Source organism: Gossypium hirsutum, chromosome A12, assembly GCF_007990345.1.
Source record: "Gossypium hirsutum isolate 1008001.06 chromosome A12, Gossypium_hirsutum_v2.1, whole genome shotgun sequence".
Classification (NCBI taxonomy): domain Eukaryota; kingdom Viridiplantae; phylum Streptophyta; class Magnoliopsida; order Malvales; family Malvaceae; genus Gossypium; species Gossypium hirsutum.
Genome location: NC_053435.1, coordinates 27,229,807 through 27,235,491, shown reverse-complemented (window position 1 = coordinate 27,235,491; position 5,685 = coordinate 27,229,807). Strand labels below are relative to the sequence as shown.

Below are 5,685 nucleotides of genomic sequence, written 5' to 3'. Positions count from 1 at the left end.
CAAATAGTTATCATACAATTCAAATAATAATAACAAGATCCGTCTTAGGTTTCATTCCCCTTAGGTATTTAGGGGATTTAGTTCATAATTATGAAATAAAACATCTCAAAAGAATAAAGATAACAAAAACATAAAGAAAACCCAAAACTCCTGAAGGAAATTGAAGGGAGATCTTCAGTCTTGACGATGAATCCAGCTTCTAAGATGGATCACTCGGCTCTTCTTGAGTAATTCCTTGCCTCCTACTCTATGTTCCCCCTTCTAAGTGCCTCCTCAGGTGTTTAAATAGGCTTTAGAATGCCCAAACGCCCTCAAAAGTGCCCTTTTCCGAATAGGACTATACTTGGGCTCGACAGGGACACGCCCGTGTGCGATTGCTTCAGACCGTGGTCAAGGCTGTTAAATAGGCACGGGCGTGTGGTCCACCTGTGGGAGTCATGCTTCGATTTTTCCAAATGGACATGGTCGTGTGGCCTACCTGTGTGAGGACGTCCAGGCCGTGTTGATTTCCCATGTTGGCCCATTTTCTCTGTTTTTTGGCCCGTTTCTTGCTCTTTTTACTCTCCTATGCTGACCTAAGTATAAAACATGAAATTAAAGGATTAGGAGAATCAAATTCACCAAATCTAAGGAGAAATCATCCATAAATGTGCTAAGCATGGGACAAAAATATGTATAAATTACAGTTTATCAAATACCCCTACACTTAAGTGTTTGTTTGTCCTCAAGCAAAATCCTCAACTCACAATCAAAATAAATTCTTCTCGACTTATAATCTTTATCAATAATATCTCAAAATAAACTATAAGTAATCATACATTGAGAATTCAACTAGAAGAACATCAAAGTTTTAAACATTCCAAGTTGAGCATTTTATCACGAAAACATAAGTGTCTCCCCTCATTTAAGTGATTACCTTTGATTCAAAATATCACAAAGTTTAACATCCTCACTAAAGAGGGGTTTAAGGACAATAAATAAAGCACTCATTGGTCAATATGAAAAGCTACTACCATTGGCTTGCATGAAAATGAAATCTCTACCACTATATATTGAGATGATACGTCAATCAAAAGGTCTTTAGAGGGTTGTAACGTGACTTTGTTTAGGGGGTGTGGTCACAAGCTGAAACAAAAGGTTAGAATCGAAATTGAATTAAAAAATTACCTGACTAGAAGAATAACTAATCATTAATTGAATACAAGTGAGCTGCGACTCAGAATATGGAATTAACACTTATTGAAAAATGACGAATTACTACTAATATATTTGTATGTATTGTATTTTTTTAAGAACAAGCCAAATAACATAGGCTATCAATCAAAAATAAAACATAACTAAGCATATTATTCAAATCAAATCTCGACAAAAATAGGGATCAATTTAAGGGGATTTCAACAATAATGGGTTAAGGGTTAATGTTGAGGGTAAATGAATGAATGGGTTGTTAGGCTCAAGGGGGTTCACTAGGGGTTAATTGTGAAGATAGGCTTTTATGGAGTGAATGGGTTAAACCTAAGTGTCTTTATCATCTCGACGTATCAAATCAAAGTTGTGGTTTTGACATGCATAATCAGGAAAGTTCTAGAATAACAAATCAATATAGATGCACTCAAAGCAGCAATACAAGTGAGCATGAAAGAAATAATAGATGATCTTAAAGGTTTCAAAAGCTCACAAAAATTATGGCTTTTTGATGTTAAACCTGTGAATCTCGACTCAAGATAATACCCGAACTTGGGGAAACAACCTAAAAATTTTTAAAACTCAAAAATTAACTTATCATGCTTGATTCTTTAATTCCTTAAAGTTTAAACTATCAATGCATAAATACCTATGTTGTAATTCAAGACATATTAATAGAAAATCATAAATCAATCAAAATTCATTCTAATAATGATATGAGAAGATCACATGAGAATAAGACAAAATTCAGGGATTTTTTTGATAATGATATAAAATACCCCCACACTTAAGATGTACAATGCCTTCAAAGTAAAAAGTTAGATTTATTGCATTATATAGATATAAGATCGTAAGATAGGGAGAGGAGTGAGACTTCTTGAATGATGAATGGAATCCTTCAATTGGAGTTATAGAGAATAATCGGCCAAGACAATGATGAGATTGGAGGAGGATACTCCGGTGGTGGTAGAGGTTGGGTTCCACAGCCACAGTGTCCAACAAAAAGGTTATCGTGGTGGTCAGGCAGGACATGGTAGTCGTGGAGAACCTTTTCCAGCTTTGGAGCTCTTTATAATTGTGATAGAATCAGGAACTTCTTTTAGGAAATATAAACAAGCATAATTACTTGTAAAGAAATAGCCGAATAAAAATTATAAAATCTCAAGATAAAAAAAATAGTATTAAAGGGAAATAAAACATAATTTCAACATATAAATAAGGATAATAATAAAATAATAAAAATAATAAAAATAATAGGTGTCTATAAAGAAATTGGGGCACACGGTCGTGCCCTCATTTCAGCACGTGCGTTTCATAGTTTTCGAAATTGGGCGTATTGATGCACACGACCATGTTGCACGGCCGTGTCATTCCTTGTTCGCTTCTCCCACGCCCGTGTTGTTTTGATAGGATCGACCACGATCGGTAGGCATGGGCGTGTCGCACGCCCGTGTTAATTTGGCAGGATTGACCACGGCCATGTTGCACGGTCGTGGCAGCTTATCGAATCTCGTGTTAGGGAAACGTTTTTGTTCTGTTTTCATACGGCCGTATCGCACGGCCGTGTGGTTCTAGAAATCCTGTGTTTAGTGACTCAGTTAGTGAATTAAATGTGAAAAACAAAAATTTAAAGAAGTTAACACCGTTAGTGCTCGGGTTGCCTCCCGAGAAGCGCTTATTTAGAGTCTAAGCTCGACTTACCTCCCTTTTGCATGGTCATGGTGGTGCGAGGAGCTTACACTCCTTGTTCCTGCTATCAATTTCATCAAAATAAGGTTTTAGACGGGTATTATTTACCTTAAAAGTGTCAAATTTGGGATGAATTACCTCGACTGTACCATATGCAAAAATGCTGAGTACCGTAAGAGGGATTGCTCCGTTAGGTTTAGGAGTGGCAATACGAGGGTCTGCTGCATCTAGTAGTACTTTGTCTCCAACCTTAAGTTGATTTGGTGAAATATTGAGCTCGTCATGGCGTGGTTTTGGTTTATCGTGTGTCCTTGGTTTATGTGTTCGCCATTCATCTAGTTCATCGATTTGTAGCCTTCGTTCTTCATAGATGGTTTCTTTGTTGTTACTTGAACAAGGCTTGTGTGCGCTCTACAAACATTTTTCCTGTAAAGAAGGTTGCACCACATGGTCAGTATTAATAGGATTACGCGCTTGAAGAGTAACTGAGTCTTCACGCACACGAAGTGTGAGTTCACCTGTACCAACATCAATAATGGTTCTAGCAGTTACTAAAAAGGGCCTTCCTAGAATTAGAGGTGCATCACTACCCTCTTCTATGTCTAGAACAACAAAATCGATTGGGAATATAAATTCATCAATTTTTACAAGTACATCTTCAATGATACCTCTAGGAAATCTGATAGTTTTATCTGCTAACTGAATACTCATCCTAGTTTGTTTGGGTTTCCCAAGACCTAGTTGTTTAAATATTTTGTAGGGCATGACATTAATACTAGCCCCTAAATCAGCCAAAGCATTTTTAACATTTAAGCAACCAATTAAACAAGGAATCGTAAAACTCCCTGGATCTTTCAATTTGTTGGCCAGCTTGTTCTATAGAATGGCTGAGGAAACTGCATTTAACTCCACATGCGATGCCTCATCCAACTTTCGTTTATTTGCTAAAAGCTCCTTTAAGAGTTTGACTGCGTTTAGCATCTGCGAAAGAGCTTCAATAAACGGTAATTTAATGTGTAATTTCTTTAATAGTTTAAGGAATTTACCAAATTGTTCATCTATGCGGTCTTTCCTTTTTCTCATTGAGGTATGGCACTCATGGTTTGTACTCTTTACTTACCAGTTTTTGCTCACTGTGGTCTACCTCGCCTTCACCTTTACTTACCACAATTTCTTGCCTCGGTTCTGGTTCAGGTTCAACTAACCCTTCCTGTTGGATGGTAATTACGTTGAGTTGTTCCCTTGGGTTAGATTCAGTGTTACTCGGTATGCTACCTTGTGGTCATTCAGAAATCAATTTAGCAAGTTGGCCTATCTGAGTTTCAAGCCCTTGGATCGACGCCTATTGATTCCTAAGTGTTGTTTTGGTATTTTGAAAATGAGTTTCTGACACCGAGATAAACTTTGTTAGCATCTCCTCAAGGTTTGGCTTTTTCTCTTGTTGGTAAGGTGGTTGTTGGAAGCCTGGAGGTGGCAGTGGTCTCTGTTTCCCTTGGCCTCCCCATGAGAAATTTGTGTGGTTCCTTCATCTTGCATTGTAATTGTTACTATAAGTATTATTTTGAGGTCGAGGATTATTACCCATATATTTTAATCGCTCGTTTTCCATGTTGTGGCCATAAGGTAGGTATTTTGAATTGCTCGTTCCACCTCTATTTGTATTGCATTGCATTGCTAGATATACCTGAGTAGAACCAAGAAAACTGTCAATTTTTCTACTTAAAAGTTCTACCTGATTAGAGAGCATGGTGACTGAATCAACGTTAAAAACGCTGGCTGCTTTCATTGGCTTTGTCCTCATGACTTGCCACTAATAATTATTCAGTGACATCTCTTTTATAAATTCATAAGCATCCTCAGATGTCTTATTATTGATAGTCCCACCAGCGGCTGCGTCAACCATCTTTCTAGTTGAAGGATTCAGGCCATTGTGAAAAGTTTGAACCTGTAGCCAGAGTGGTAACCCATAGTGAGGGCACCTTCTCAACAGATCCTTGTATCCCTCCTATGCATCGTAGAGTGTTTCTAGATCCATCTGCACAAAAGAAGAGATATCATTCCTTAATTTAGCCATTTTAGCCGGTGAAAAATGTTTTGGTAAAACAATTTCGGTCATTTGTTCCCAAGTAGTTATTGACCCTCGTGGTAATGAGTTCAACCACTATTTAGCCTTATTACTTAATGAAAAGGGAAATAACCGAAGGCGTATGGCGTTGTCAGAAACGCCATTGATTTTAAATGTGTCGCAAAACTCCAGAAAAGTCTCCAAGTGAATGTTTGGATCCTCATCCTGCAAACCATCAAATTGAACAAATTGTTGTATCATTTGAATCGTCTTAGGTTTCAGTTCAAAATTATTTGCAGCAATAGCAGGCCTAACTATATTGACTCACTTCCTGTTAAATTCGGTTTAGCATAATCATACATAGTGCGTGGAGCATGATTCTGATTTACTGGATCAGCGGCAATCGTAGGAGGTAGTGGATTTTCCTATTTTTCAACCATCACCTCGGTTGTGGTTTGAATATCGTCCTCTTGCTCTGCCTCTGTGTATCTTAAGCTTTGTTTTATTTCTCTTCGGTTTCTACGAGCTGTGCGATCGATCTTACTATCAAAAAGTAATGGTCTCGACGAGTTTCTTCTAGTCATACACTATAAAAACCTGCCAAAAGCGAATAAAAGAGAAAATTAGAAAAGAAAAAAAATTTAAATTGCAAATAAAGTAAAATGGCTAAAGTAATAAAACTCGAGTGTTCCTAATATCTTAGCTCTCCAGCAACGGCGCCAAAAACTTGATACGTGATATTCGCA

The 5,685-nt window shown here is 37.4% G+C and overlaps 1 non-coding gene across 1 annotated transcript; it reads left to right on the top strand.

The window, feature by feature from the left end:
* The first annotated feature begins 4,835 nt into the window (after positions 1-4,835).
* LOC121211905 (small nucleolar RNA R71) lies at positions 4,836-4,942 on the top strand. Its single transcript, XR_005907122.1, has one exon. It is a non-coding gene; the product is annotated as a small nucleolar RNA R71 (small nucleolar RNA).
* The last annotated feature ends 743 nt before the right edge of the window (positions 4,943-5,685 follow it).